Genomic DNA, 14,765 nt, shown 5'->3' on the forward strand with positions numbered 1-14,765 from the left:
TGTGTACGCTAAATACGTGAACCAGATTAAGATATTATAGGTAAAGCACCAATGACTGTGCGAAAATTATTCGTTGTTTCGTTTCTAGATTTTTCATTCGTACGCAGCCGGCCTCGTGGCACATTGAATTAACCGATAACAATAGTGAAAATAAAGTACATTAATAAACGGGTGCATTAAATAAAAAACGTGCAGACAGCACTATACAGTGAAACTCAACTACGTAGTAGAAGTTCAAAAACCCTTAAGGTTCGATGTCGTATATGTTAATCCTACAGAGAAGTTTCAGATGCGCTTCTTCAAAGAAGTAACTTCGAATAAATGGCACTTAGGATCGCTTACAGTATACATTAAAGTATATTCCATCGTATAATGATTTGTCGATCGTTTTATATCGACAGATCTCATGCAATTACCTATGTCATATAAACGAAAGTGTACCATTTGTCAGATATTTATGCTCATGGACCAGTACTCTGACCAAAACCTTCGTCGGGAAGGGCTTAAACCCTTGTCATGTTGTTGTAGTGTTTTTGACGCAATATCTCTAAAAAGACGCGTATCATTTATGAAAGCGAAGTTTTCTAAGGCAGGATTCCCTAAAAGTGTTTCCTACTTGGTGTCACATAAAGTATTACCTCTATCGGAGTTGAGACCTGTATTAGCTGCCAGTTCTCTCTTTGCCTGTGTATGTGCAAATTCTAACAGCCCAGTGCCCTGCTATTTGATGTGCTACTGCTATTGTTATAATCGATTCATTCGAAATCGTTGCTTTTTTCGTTATAGCAGCCTATGGAAAATCGTTGAATAGGCACCCCTTATTGGACACCGGAGCGGTTTCCACCGAGCAGACGACGAACTTTTAAATGAGTTACACCCAGCATCATACAGATATTGAAATGACTATAACGATAACAGCAAAGCTAATAACGACAGTAAACGTAGCAGAATAAAAACCGCTACTAGATTGCTAGGGGCCAAGCGAGGACGAGGTAAGGAAATCGTCTTCAGATAAGGCAGTTTTCGAGCTCCAGAGCTCATCCTAGCAGCCCTGGTCGCCACCGTCGTGGCCAAAGACGGATTTCACTTCGCTTTTTGCTTCCTCATCTCGTTCTCCGTCCATTGATTTCGTTTTCGGCAGATGCTAGCAGAGTTGACCCTCAAGCAGGCGGAGAATTTGTTCTGTGGCTACTGGGTCGCTACGCGAATATGCGTAGACTCGCGCAAACATTACTGCCCTATTTTTCCAAGGTCAACTGGGAAAGTATGCCTGAACATGGTTCGAAAACACAAAAGTACCGTTAATCTTCAAGGGCCAGCAGCTGCATATCCAACCACCGCATAATGGTTCCGCCGAGCTCTGGCCTTTTGTACGTCGGACCGTTTTTCTACAAACCTGTAATGAAGTATGACGTTTCTGGCTTTCATCTGTATTACGCATACCTAAATCGATTGCGAGTGTTTGCAGCTACAGTCTAGCGCATAGCTGATCCTGAAATCCTTGATTGAAGAGAAATACTAGTTTAGAGCGAAGAATGTTCTCTCGCATAAGGCCGAATTATGGATGTCGTCGGTAAATCAAGCCGCATTAAGTGTCTATTTTTGTCCGAGGGCTTTTGGCGGCGCCGAGGGGTAATGGAAGAGGTTAATGCGGACGTGTTCCAGCAGGGAATAAAGTCATATTGTACTATTACAATATTTAGTAACTAGGAAACGACTTCGAGCTAACAGTGAACGATTAATCGCAGTATTATACCTGTTTTGTGCTGTTGGACGATATTATTTTTCCGCAACTGCCTCGATATAAAAATAATTTTGTCCGCTAATTTATCCTACCTACGTTTGCACAGTTTTTATCTAGTAATATGCTAAACGGAGCAATAATTATTACATTACTATATCTCGTACTTTTCCTATATTGTATATGACCAAGAACCATACTGAGTACGTTTGGTCCCAATATAGAATATGATTCATTTTATTGTTGGTTGTAAATATTTCGCCGGGTGGCGCCTAGTAAGAGTACCTCGATTTCGCATTACCGTTTTTTGTTTATCCGTATTGCCGTTTGCCAGACAAGAGGCCAGAGTTATTTGCCGACCCGAGTCAAACATTTCATGAAGAATTTTTGCCTTGCAAGGAGCCTATGGTTATAGGTGTTCTCCTTACCAAAGATCGCTTGGACATCTGGATGCGCAAACAGGTGTCGTTATTTGTATTTTGATTAAAAAGGTCAAATAAGCTACTTATTTGATCATCGGTAGATAATTCGGTACGATGTAGCAGTGGTCTGACAGCTTTGTGAGGCGTCGCAAAGGCGAGTGAAAGATACGATACTAGCTTGATGGCTAGTAAATCGTAGTAATTAGTTGTTCTAAGATTATTTAGCGCGCCGGAGCATCGTTCCTGCTTTTCGCACACTCCCTCAAAGGTGTGAATTTTTAGGAACTGTTAATCGCTATACAATCATTGTCAGGGTTTTATTTATCAACTTACATAAGCCTGTCGATAACATTTTAGGTTGGCTTTCTGCCTTTGAATTCCATAAGGGAATTAATATGATTACGATGCAGTGTGCAAAATTTCCGCTGGAAGTAATTGCAGTGAATAAAAAAATAATAAACTGGCGAAAACCTTTTTGGAGGCTTTTGTGTTATAGTGTAAGGAAATCTGCCATGATGTACTTATTTTATCATAAATACGTGAATCAATCGAGACGAATCTTATACGCGTCTCCTGGTTATTAAATGAGACGACATAGTAAATGGTAATAAATAAGTCTACGATCTGAGCAGGCCGAGATCGACGACATTTGTAGCCTACAATGAAAAGCCTCCACGTTGAAGATGTCCAATTTTTTTGAACCTGTCTCTCGAGCGTCGTCACAATAAACAATTCTGAGGCAAGAAATAATCTAAATCTTCGTTCAAACACCCTTCAATATTCACTACCTAGAAATCTGGTAAACAATATGCAATATGTGTATAGATATATCTCTGATACACTGATCGGTTATGATCCGAAAATTATAATAATTTAATAGAGTTTGAAAAGTAATTAATCTAATTAATTTGATCTATGAGATAGTTAGCCTTTAACTAATAAAGAAGTGAATATACTGATAAATAGTTCACCTTTATATAGATGAATATCCGAGAAAATAGTTCTAGTTCATTATTGGAATATAAACGTTACTTGCAGTACGATTATGTGGTATCTTGATTTTGATTGCTTGTTGATCATCATTTCCTATGGCATGTCATACACTTCACAAGTCAGCTTTTTGCCGGCATCGACTGCCCTGTCTATATGACCTTGTCTCTTTCTACCTCCCCTAGTCTAGGCCCCTGTGCAATCCAATAACTCACTGCCTAAGCGAAGCTTAATTGTCTAGGTTCTCATATTATGGCACAGCAACATGAATCCTCTGGTACAGCTCTAGGCTTTATCTGCGCTTTTGCAGACTTTCTTGAGGTCACGGCATCTGCGAATCATTCGCACTTGTGCGAGTGAAGGCGGTGACCGCGCTTGATTAATCATTTGATATCGATGAGCTCTGAACCATAAAATCAGGCGTGTAGGTTGCATTTACAGCCTGTCTAGGGTTTGGTGCAGTGATACAGCTGAAAATTTGTCTCACATAATAGCAACTATTTGTACATAGCTCTGAGATCAATATAACATAAGTTCCCCTTTTGCGTTACCGTATGGCTTCATTTAAAGAAATTTCTTCCATATTTGATATCTTTGACAGAAATCACAAGCAGTCGTGCGGCGGCTGGGGCAAAGATGAACATCCGCGTCACCTGTACGTGACGGTAATACCAGAAGTATACGTTGTTAGACTTCTAACAGAGTTATAAATGACGAAAAAATTTCAAATTATTATTACACTTTTTGTTATATCATAGCGCAGTGATATGCTATTCTAAATATAGCCCTACTTTAATAAATTAGTTTGATGCCATTAGACAGGGTATAGCATATGCGCAAGTCATCAGCTTTTCAATAAAAACAAATAGAAAACAAGTAACATGTAAGCAGCGACTAGGTTAAATGACGACGAAATAAAGCTACCCTCGTTGACAGTAACTTCCCCTAACGGCTTGACCAATTGGGTCGTGTTCCCATCTGTCCCAGTGACCACATAGTTCAAGTTATAAAGAAACATGGTAAATTCACAATGTAGCCTATATCAAACACGCCATCCCACAACATAGGTTAATGCAAAGGCGACCGGAAGACGCTTATTGGCCTAGCATTCGGTTTGTTCAAAAGCGCTGCTCTAATGGCTTTGAGGCACGACGAGGCCCAACAAACGTACAACGTGCACATAGGACAGCGCATCTGTCCTTGGCGTTCGCCGCCGGTTTTAAAACGATTAAACATCCAGTCGTAGCACTAACAGCTATTTTCCCCTCAAAACTCTGGCCCTCCTTAGTTTCACTCCGAAATTAAACCAAACACATCGCTCTCGCCCTTATGCTTAATACACATGCTATGTGACACATAAACAACAAATTCTCTAGACGAAACTCACATACTTTGCGGTAAGCGCTTAGTTGTCGCAGTTGTCGGGCTCGCTGTCTGCGAGCTGCGTGCTAGGAGCAAGATGGTGCACGTTGCAAACAACATAATTAGAAACACCGGTAATAGCAGCCCGGCAATATAAAGCAGGGCAGCAATATCGACGGATGGCGTTCTGCTATTGCCCAGCAACTATAGGGCAGAGGAGTGCATTTAAATAACATAGGTACCATTGATATGAAGCTGTCCAGTTACGGATGGTGTTCGTTCCTTTTCCTTCTCTTCCACAGCTCGTTTTGCTTTGCCTTGGCTATCCTTATGTCTCCTTTTCTTTAGGAGACATAGAGATAGATAAAGCAACGGTAACGGTCAGATATCCTACCCGGCCGTTACCGTTTTTACCAAATTTTTGTCTTTAGCAGCTCATTTTCAATTCCACAACCTCACAATACGCTTTATTCCATTTTCTCTCTTCTCTACTGAGTTCTCCCGTTCACCGAGAACCGCCCGGACCCTACTCACCAGCAGGCCCTTACCTCATACACAGGTAACTGCTCCGTGCTCTCAATCGACAATGTGACCTACTATGGCGGTTTCGGCTTTCTTATGTCGCTCCGCGTGCTGCGTTGACGTGCATCGAATATTCAGCGATGCAAACAACGTCGTTTTTTTGCTATTTCTCTCCATCTCTCACTGTCCCGGTCGCTCACGCCATCGCTCTGTATAGCTCAACGTCAGCAGAGCGGCATGGTCATTTGGCCCCCGAGTCTGCAAGAGCGCTGGCTCGAATAGCGTCATAACGACCTAACGCTATCGCCGAGTGCACAGCTGCAGCATAACGAACAAGGTTGGCTCAGCAGGCTGACGAGACTAGAGCCGTTTTGGTTATGCGATCGGTGTCCATTTCACTACCCATTACTATAGAACATACACCGCTTGAGCAGTTATAGCATCACTACGACTGTCAAACTGTGATCTACGTAGGCCCAATGATTAGGACGACTATAGTCGGTGAATAAGCCGTCGAAGCTGGGGCCCATCTAACCTAACAGCATGGCAAATCAAACGATGTTCAGTGCAACACGCTCTCTAACAATCATTGAGCGATGAAAGTACAGCAAGTGAAGCCAATATTCTTTTATTTCTGCCTGGTGGGTATGTTTGCGTCGTATGTGATCCTACTGACGAGCACCTAAAGCCGGGCCCATGGGGACTCATAGGGCCTTCGTAAAGGGATGCACTGCGATCGGCTGCGGCACCCTCATCCAGCGACTTTCGATCGTTGTATGTTCATCAGTTGCAGTCATCGCCTTCACTGTCTGCCTCTTCCCCATCCTAAACCATTCCATTCTGGTGGTGAGACAGGCAATGCAGAACATGAGGGTCCCTGCGTTCAAGTAGTGAGCACACTGTCCATCGCGTTCCTAGTCCTCAGGTAAGGGCGAGGGTTGGAAAGGATGGAGAAGGAACGCGTCACAAAGCAGAAGAGACTAACGGAAGAAAAAAAGTACAAGAGAAGGAAAGAAGGGCACTCGAAACCGCTAGAAGAGGTGTACTGCAAAGTGTACTACAGCAGTGTGTTTACACCGTACCACTGCCACTTATTGAACGTACTTCTGCTTCATTTGGGTCGAACGATTTTGGGTAGTGGGCGTAATCCTGTTTGTATTTGCTGGTCGAATTCGAGTTTGGTGTTTTTTAGCAACTACACCGTGAGAGAACAGCAAACGAAGGACAACAGGATTACTGCTATCGAACATATGTAAGTTAGTCGGCGGCCGATGACAAGTATCATTTTAAAATAGGGATCCTGAACAAGTTAAAGTTACTGCTTTTATTTTGTTGGTTAGCATCTTGACAGAAGGTTTTTTGTCACTACAGCGTGAGACTACTGTATTCAGTAGGCGAAGAGTAAAAGGCGCAGGAGAAAAAGACTGGATTTCTCTCAAAAAAAAATACCAGACTGTTTATGTTCCTCTTCCCACAGGTACGCTAAACCATACGTATTTAATTATAGCACGTTCACGCAGGTATGAGTGCGCAATAAACGCTAGAATGACCACTATGAGTAATCAGCCTGCTGGTAATTACACCGCTGCCAATTTGTTGATAAGAACAAACAAAATGTGAAATAAAAGATTCGCCTCTAAAATTTCGATTGCTTTGGTACCCGTAGTTTTTTTATGGAAAATGTTAGTATATAGGCAAATGCTAACTTGTCATATATCACTTAGGACCAAAATGGAACTGCACAGTATTCTCTAACTGATCTGCTCGTTGCGATTTGGACCTATTTTTCGTTATTCAACAAATATTATTAATTTTCCACCTGGTTTCGATGAAGCGTAGAAAAACAGAAATATATATATATATATAGACATATATGTATATGTGTATAGAAGACGGTTAAGGGTCAGGTTAAAAGGCCATATTATCTGGGCGGTCGATTCGTTAGTCTACTTACCTTCTCTTGGCCTAAAGTCGTTCCGCCCTGAGAGCTATACTTTACTCTAACGGGTGGAGATCGACGCGCCTCGTTCCACTATTAGCGGCCTCAGCCTTAGGAAGAAGAATGCTTGAGTAAGTGAGCATTCTTTTTGATGGTGGCTTTTACTGGATCGTTAGAAAACAATATTTAATGACACCGCTTTTGCCTTCACCTCCACAACCCGGTCCTCGAAGAAGAGTCCAACGAATCCCTTGAGAAAGTGAGAAGACGTCTATGTGCTATCCTTCTTGTGCTGAAAAAGACCAATGAGCTTTCGAAATCCATATTGTGGAAACGGTCCTAGAACAATTATGCGGACACGATAGAGGTCACGCGAGAGCAGCATAGAAGTTGCGTACGTGCAACATTTTGTCAGGGTGCTAGTCATGTTAGGTTAAAGACTAACGGAAGTAGCCGGGCACTACAATGAGTACACGTACAATGGTACTCGCTACAGGTGGTCGAGTAGGTGGCAGCGCTGTTAGACATGCGGTGGCTGATACTTTTTATACATTTTCTATCGACTTTTCTCGTTTGAGAGCCATCAGCGGCACACGGCAGGTCAAACTAGTCCGATTTAGTTTCCAGCTAGCTGTGCCACGGGAGCCTACAGGAATTGTACTTCCAGTATTATATCGCTAATGCTAATTAGCTCAGGAAGCTGCTAGCGTCATACCTAAGGCTAACGGATTTGGCTGCCATTAGAAATCGTATTAAACGCTTTCGTCATCTCCACGCTTGGCTGTAGAAGACGTGAACGGTCATGGGAAGAGGATGTATGCTAGCGACGGCTGATAACGGCTGGAAGGCTGGAACAGCACGGGAAGTTAAACGAGCTGAGTTTAGTAGATGAGTTATTTTAGTAAAAGTTTAGAATAAACAGCTTACGCTATATATTCGTCTAGTAAGTACATCGTTTCTCGACGAAACAAACTGGAAAAAATTCACTAACAGTTATGTAGAAAGGAATAATTGGAAGAACAAATGCTAGCGGGGAGGCATGAATAGGAAACTTGCGCTAAAAATATACAAAGACATCACCAATAATTCTCCACTTCTACAAAATTAGTAGAATCAGTAAAATGACATTTAGAGTTAGAACGAGATGAGCGTCTGCCTAGCTCACCCCCTATATAATTATCGTGATAACAGATAACAACGTTTTGAGGTCCACAGCTCAATCAAACGTCAATATCTCTTATAGTAGTGATAATAAATCTGTTTACTATAGAACCTTTCTTAATGTTTTATTTTCTCACTTAACACTAATTGAACAAATTCGAGTAAAGATTGCACAACAAAGTTGCAAGCCAGTCAATTTTTTCTCATTTTTTTAAAGTGTCGTTTTAATCGGGATTTACTAAGGAAGTAAAAATCCCACGGTACGGGAAACGGTACTATTTTAATGAAATAATTTGTAGGACTCATCGGTTTGCTGGATGTTGCTTGCTTTTTAGCTAAGAGAAAAACTGAGTAGAAAAATATTGTAAAAAGTGTTAAATTATTAAGCAACTATTGCGGAATGTTGTCAAATATCCTTCAAGGGACTTTTCTTTTTAGCGCTGGTTCTTCTGAGTATTTAATTCTTGTCGATTTCCATAGAAATCGATCCTTTCGAAAAAGCTCCTGGGGTCCATAAAGAAATATTAGGGGCATTAGCAGTTAGTCCAGCTCGTAAGCGAAGCGATAAAGTGGCGTCTAACAGCACATTTACTGCAAACACGTTCCAAATGGTCAAACTATAGTTGAGCAAAGAGGTTCACGACTCTGGCTGAAGCTGTACTGAAAGCCTCGCTGCGTCTATTCTTGAAGGTATCACTTCAGTCGGTCGTCGCTTTCAAACTCAATCAAAACCTATTGGAGTCGACACCAGCGAACATCCGTGAAGGCCGCAGGCCGCTTCAAGGTCGAAAGCGTGATTTCTTTGAACACTGACTTCGTCGCTGGTACTGCCTTTTCCTGCCGCTTTTCTGGAAGTGCCAAACATAATTTCGTTGCTTCTGGAGACAATGCGCGTGTAGGTGTTTGAGGAAATACGTCGCGCCACCCATAGCACCTAACTTCTCCTTGTACTGGCCCTTTATCGTTTTGGTTCAATACTTTTTCCCCTCTAACGGTCAATAACTTTTCAGCACAGCTTCGTTTATCTGAGTAAAAAGGGAGTAAAACCTGTACTGGTAGTAGTAGCAGCCGCCATTTCCAAGGTTTCCAATTCGCCTGTTGTGCCGCACTACCGCCTGTCTACCTTACTTGCTAGCCAAGAAGTGGCAACGTGCCATGAATTCGTAGCTGTACAATACCACATGTTCGCGCCTGTACGGGGCTTTTAAAAAGAGGAAGACGGATCTTCCGTTCTCGGGGCGGCATTAAAATGAGGAAAGATTGCCGGTATCGACAGAAGCAAAGCGAAATCCGGTCTGCTCCTGCCTTGGTCTGCCTCTGAATCATCCAGCTGTTCGAAGAAACTGAGTGATGCTGGTGCTTGCAACAACCGCTGGACAACGTGCAACGATTCTTCGTGCCATTTTTGGCTGCTCGGTCTCAACCCCGGATGCACGTTACGTTCCTGTTACTGCATCGGCTTCTTCTCGTTTAGCAGCAAGAATAGCGATAACGGCAATGAAAAAGGGCGACGGGAACGAGGGTAGAGAAGCGAAAAGCGAGGAGCCCGTCACCATTATCCGGTTGCCTCACCGCCGGTCTAACTCTCTGACTATCTATCTAACCGACGGATCGAACGAATTAACGAGCAAATGTTCGCCGTCTCCGCTACCGCCGTCTCGTGTCTCAGATTTCTCTCTCTTTTTTCCGGCTTTTCGTCGCCTTTCAGTTTCTCATGTTTCTCGTCGTTTCGGCTCATACATGCGCCATCAGCTCTAAACATAGCTCTGCCTTGGAAAGCTGACGACGGCGACAGCAGCGGCCAGGAGAGGAGGCGATGGCGAACGACCGGAGCGATCATTCCCGTCGTGACACCCTGGGCCCGTTCTTTAAGAACGATGACAAAACTGCCAAATGATCGTTACTCAACACAGACTATCTAAGTACTATCACTATACTGCACTTCATTCCATCGTTGTGTGCATTATATGGTAATGATAAGATGAAGGAGAACGATTTGCAGATATTGAAACGACACTAGTAGCCAAAGCTGTCAAGAACATCATTTTACAATCATGCCGCGAATTCGACTGGTCGTTGATTCAAGACCTGAACTGGTCTTCCTCTTTATTCTCCACGCAAGCATCGCTGGCGAAATGCAGGAAATGAGGATTGCGTCGACTTTAGAGGGTTCGCGCGCTTCGAGTTCTTCCAGTTTGAACTTGTCGTCTAAACTCCCGCCGACCTCTGGTAGAGCTGCGTTTCCCGCACCTTTGACAGTTTAGATATTCAAAGCATCCCGAACCGTCCTCTGGGACGAGGCGGGAATACAAAATGTAAAATCCGTCAGACCGAGCAAAAAAGTAGATTGTGACATACATGCGTACCACATCAATAGTGTAATGACCCATCTAGGCATAAGAGATCTACATGACGGATATAATTTTATCATAGTGAGATACATATATGTATCATATGGTACGAGTCGAAGGGAGTTTGACAGTTAGGAATGAAGAAATTTATCAGTCAGTAATGATACGTTTGAAATAGGTTAACAGCTGAGGCAGAGCCCCCTTTTTTTATTTGTTGTATAGGCAAATCGATGTTTTCGTAAAAACGATAGAAACCATCACAGGCATCATGGCTTGATATATCACTCGAGTCTATAGCCTTTCTTTAGAGTGTTTCTTCTTCGTTTTCTGTGTTGTCACCTCTAGTGGCTGTTGCAGCACCGCTGAATGACGTAAGTAGCTATGGGACGCGATAAAAGGAGCGAAGAGTTTGTGCATAAACGGAAGTTCTAAGCAGATCAGTAGCTTAAGGGAAAGTGTGATCGCTGCTGCCAGTTATGTAAATTTCAAGTAACCTGTTTTAGGAGGACGACTGGACCGTAAACATCATCAGGACAGTCGTGTGCTCTGTTGACTTTTGGCTGCTCCGCCGTCACGCGGAAAGGAGACTCTCCAAACAGTCGACCAGCCTATCTCTTTCTTTGCACACACAAAGAAGAGCAACTTTTCTTTTTTCCTTCTTTTTTCCCCCCATCTTTGAATAGTTGCTATTATCTAAAAACAGTGAGTATTAATGTACAATGCTTGAATTCAAGGTACATTACTTTCCGCGAACCACCGTCTGATGTCTAGTTCTCGCAGTGATATCGTTTTAGGTAAATAGCTTCACCCGTGGTATAGGCGAAATTAATTACATAAGCAGATAAATCACGTATTTACTTGAGAGTAGATCAGATTAATGAGTGCTTATAGAAATGATGTCGTTGCTGTACATAACCTGTTCAATTTAATACGCTATATCGTTAGGCGTACACGGAGCTACTGTAGAACAGGCTTACCTTTGAAACCTGCATCACGTTACAAGATGCTGGAAATTACGTGAGAGATTTTTGTATGAGGAAGTTTGATCCAGCAATCCCATTCTTCTCAATAGCCTTATTATATGTATGGTATTAATGTACCTTGCTATTATATACCGATTTATTTACTATATATTTATGAGCAGAGCAACAAGAGGTAAATGTAATATTTTACAAAGCTAATTCCTTGGTAATATGTCTAGTATAAACTGCGAGATCCAAACGGTACCCCTTACCTTACCTTACCTAGTCTGACATGAACCATAATAATTTCCTATTGTGCTAATACCGCAAACGTAAAATTATCGAACAAAACCAGCCCTCTGGCTTGATTTCGAAAGATATTATTGCTAAAAAAAAATTAGTTGCTGGAGATTTGGTTTATCATCATGGGGCGTTAATCCTAAAATTTCTTTGATATGATCGTACACTAGTTAACTTGTAGCTGCCCCTTTACGCCGTAAATGGACCGACTGTTAGCAGGAATTGCCTGCATGTCTATCAAATGTGTGCAATACTAAAGTAGTACAGGGCCCTTTGAAAGTGAGCGATTTTATGTTTACGATAACAGAGTCGTATGCGAATATATAATATGATTTGGTTAGAATGAGAACATTCAGCAAATGCCATACTTTTTTTGTTAGCACACCAACGTGTCCTTTGGCGTCGTCAACCGTCACCCCACAGAGCTGGGCTGTAAAGAGCAGGTTTCTATGTACAGCCAGCGGACCGGTTGCTATTGATACAATGAGCGAGGTAAAAAGGGTCATTCGTTAGGTCGATGGCAAATAGCTCGTGACCTAATGGCTCGACCAGAGGCGTCTGCCTAATATGTAGATAAACCAACAGGGCCATGAGGCCAAAGTCACTGGCAAGCTTCTCCTTTCTGGATAGTTGATCTGTTCGTTATTTCGTCATGTTGCTTTAAAGCTCTCTTTCCTTTCTCCATACGATCGTTGTTGTTTTTGCTGCCATCGCTGTTCCAGTCATTATTATTATTATTATTAGAATCAGAGGTGGCAGTTCCTCTTCGCCGCACATCTTCTCTTCGAAGGCAATTTGCTTGGGCCACTGATCGTCGGCTGTCGTAGCTGGTTTTATTCGCTGCTTTGCTCGCAGCGAACGCAGTCTTCTGCAGTTCTCTCCTTCGTAACGTCTGTTGCAGTGCCTGGGCCCCGGCAATCGTCAGAGAGGCCGAGGAAGCAGAAATAGGGATAGCGGCGTTGGTATTACAGGGTGGCACCGGCGGGGTCGGCAGATGCCTCAACGGTTGTGGCGCTGCCACGGCTACAATGCTTTACTCCCCTACGAATGTTGCATGGGACTGTACAAACTTTTGAGGGCACTACGATAATCAGATATTGTTGGTTTGAATAGAGTCGACCATAGAGAAAGTAGTCAAGGATAGGGGTAAGAGATGGAAGAGCGTGGAAAAATTCGGCTAGGCAGAGAAGTCAGGGCGAAAGATAGGCAAAACGGGACTAAAAAGATGGCTGAGGGGAGGAAGGCGGGGAGAAGATCGGACCAACCTGCTAAAACAAGAGGCGAGCGCTGTGGCTGTTGGCGGCCTTGGTCCTCGACGAGCGTAACGGCGGTCGGAGGTCGGCGGCCGTTATTGGCACTGGTAGCTATGGCACAAAGGGCAAGGACGCTGTTTCAGTTTTCTCTCGTGTGTTAACGGTATGGTACGAGTAAACTTACCTAGAGAGAAAGTTGCAGGAAGAGACAATTGACTAATTGTCTGAATCCGTTAAAGTATGTATCAGGGGATCTGCGTACTTGCAAATATATATATATATACCAAGAGGTAAATTTGACATAATACGGTAACAAGTCGGGTATCTAAAACGCACGTTTACGAAGAACCTAGTATATGAGTGAAGAAACAGTAGAATAATAGGAATGAAACTGTAAAGGCTTGTTCGAACGAAGCTCAGGCTAAACCGGAGAAATCGATAAAAAAAAAACAAAGCGAAAGACTTGCGCAAATGACAGTATCGCGATGCAGCATGAAACAGCGAGAAAGAAATGTTTGATTGCTTACGTTCATCTAAATGAATTAGGTGACATAATGAGGGTATTATTTGTGCTTTAAATTGTCTTCCTATCTTAGGTGCGTTGACTGCTGAGGTTCAAATAACCTTTTGAAAAAAGTGTGGTAATGGCGAGCGAGGAGTGAACATTTTCTTGCTTCAGAATCTATGAGACTTCGAGATGGTGCGTAGGATGAAATGCTGACAAACGCACAAAGAACTTTCGATCACATTAAGCATATCACACCTCTAACCAAGTCGGTGGTCAGCTAGGAAAGCCTCTCTTAACAGGTAATTTTTCTGGCTGAACCAGGCACAGAACGTCGTAAGAAAAAAAATTCACGAGAACCTCGTTGTCGACGTCAGCGACTGCTTGACGTGCTGAAATGATTACTGACGTACTCTTTTCAGGGTTATTGGCGTATCAGCGCGTCGATCTGATGCATTAGTTTGGGTAATACGTGGAAAAAACCCAACGCTAATATCGCTCCAGCAACTGGTACCGATCTGAAGTCGGCCGGATTTTTCGGCAAATGCTCTCTGTGATCCACGCACGAGATCACGCCTACTTGTTGGTTCGCTATGGTGCTTATAGTCTCCAGGTTACATATATATATATATATATATAGTTCGTTCTAGCACTAAAGGAACGGCCATGTATTTTACCTAGTTGTTCATGGTTAATAAAAGCAGTCTTTAGTCTACTGACACGTCTAAGGGGACAGACCAATCTTTTCAAGCAGAAATTTAAAACCGAACAGAAAACAGAAATACGTGATGATGTTGCCAACCGCTTGTTGTAATAAACTTTTCAAAAAATAGCTTTTAAATCTATCTCCAAATATAGGGTGGAAGTTTTTTTTTAACATTAAACATCTTAAACACTAAACTAAAACAAGTTAAGGAACTTAGAATGAAGTTGAAACTTGTCAAAATCTGGTTACTGAGTAATATTTTTAATTTTTACTCATTGGTAGCTTTTCTATACTACCTGCTATACTACTATAATACTACAAGATGAATCAACGTTAAGCATTCTAAGCGCAGAAACGGTAACTTTGCTAATAAGATCTAATTAGCTAATAAGAAACCTTTGCTCTTTGGTATAGTTAATGATATTTTATTGCCAAAAAAAATAGTAAAAAAACATCTCAACAGTAATTGGGCAAGCTCCACTATCAGAAGATGGCGTACTTTAAGAAAGGAAATTACCAAGTCAACGAATCCGTAAAATAAGTCTGTGGGA

Source organism: Varroa jacobsoni, unplaced genomic scaffold (assembly GCF_002532875.2).
Source record: "Varroa jacobsoni isolate VJ856 unplaced genomic scaffold, vjacob_1.0 scaffold_516, whole genome shotgun sequence".
NCBI lineage: Eukaryota > Metazoa > Arthropoda > Arachnida > Mesostigmata > Varroidae > Varroa > Varroa jacobsoni.